We start from the raw sequence: 1,453 nt of genomic DNA, 5'->3' as shown, positions 1-1,453 counted from the left end.
AAAATTAATTGATTTTTTAGTTCTATCCAGATACAAGTTGAAGCAGCGAAAAGTATTAAGTAATGCTTTTAACGCCAAAAACGATTTCGTGCTAAAAAAAAGTAGCTTTCATCAACTGACGTCAAAGATTATACATACGAAGCAAATAAGAAATTACGACTAAAAATACAGAAACTCAAGAAGAAGAAGAGTTTACACAAACCCAAGAAGAGCAATATGTAAAACCTCTCGTTGAAGAATATTAACCAGAGCCATAGATGAAGACAAGTATAGATAGCCATCACTGTCACCATCTATTGCTGTTCACAACTAACTAACGTCATTGCTGTGATGTTGGGTTTGCGTCCTTACTACTGTGTATTCAGGATTTGCTATTGTCGGCGAGCCAGCCAATACTACAATTGAGATTAAAAGATGCTTAATATTCAGTTTCGATATATTTGTACAAAGGCCAGATTTGTTTCTGGTTTATAAACAAATATATAAAATTGAACATAAATATACTCCTAATCTCAATTGAAGTATTTCGGCGTAGCCATATATGTTGATAATAAAAACTCCATAAGCATTTACAAATTTTTATTGCAGTAAATAAATAGGCGAAACGCCAAGTACCATTAATTTGTGAAAGGTGTTTCTTATAGAAACCAGAAACATTTGCTCAAGCAAAATCATGTTATGAATCAAAAATTCAGAACTTAAACAAATTCCTAATTCAATTATCCAAATTCCTAATCCAATACAGATACATGTTACGTACTCACTCGTACCTTTAAATGCTGGAACATATAGTTATTAATTCCAGTATGAAAAGGTATATGTTGTAGAATCTTTACAAGCGTTTTACGAGAAGGTAAAAATTGTAGACAAGAATCGGTAAGCCTTTCCGCTTTGCTGGAATATTGACAAAGCAAAAATTTTACCTCAAGTGAAAACCTTCTACCGCGCGGTTTCCACGTTTGATTTTTATTTTGGGACAAAATAAAGTTTCTTGTGTACTCATTCACACTTTTAAAATTTTGCAAAAGGGCGGACTGCGGATTTTTAAGATCAGCTTTTATCTTTTTATTTCTCACCTCTTGGCGATGTACCAATTTCTTCAATTTTTTTACGCCCTCATACAAAATTTTGTTGCGAGGCGACAAATGCTTCTGCTGTGTAATTCCCACTGCTTTCAAATTCAAAGTCTCCTTACACCTAAGAAGAAAAAATATGTTACTACATTGAAGAATTATATATTGTAACGGAAATGGCCTGGGGTACTCACGTTTGGAATGGGGGGATCGAAATTCATAGTATTTCAGTAAATGGGAGCCCCATTTACGGTCAAATATGACACTGACAAACGGGAAGTTTCGCACCTGTTCTGGAGATTTTGAGAACTATCTGGGTTACCTGGAGGAAACTATATAAGCGACGACGAGAACCAGACGGAGGAAGTAGGAGGTACTCC

Source organism: Dendroctonus ponderosae, unplaced genomic scaffold, assembly GCF_020466585.1.
Source record: "Dendroctonus ponderosae isolate FM_Combo_2020 unplaced genomic scaffold, Dpon_F_20191213v2 Dpon_F_20191213_4, whole genome shotgun sequence".
NCBI classification, from domain to species: Eukaryota; Metazoa; Arthropoda; class Insecta; order Coleoptera; family Curculionidae; genus Dendroctonus; species Dendroctonus ponderosae.
Note: the sequence above shows the minus strand (reverse complement) of the source record.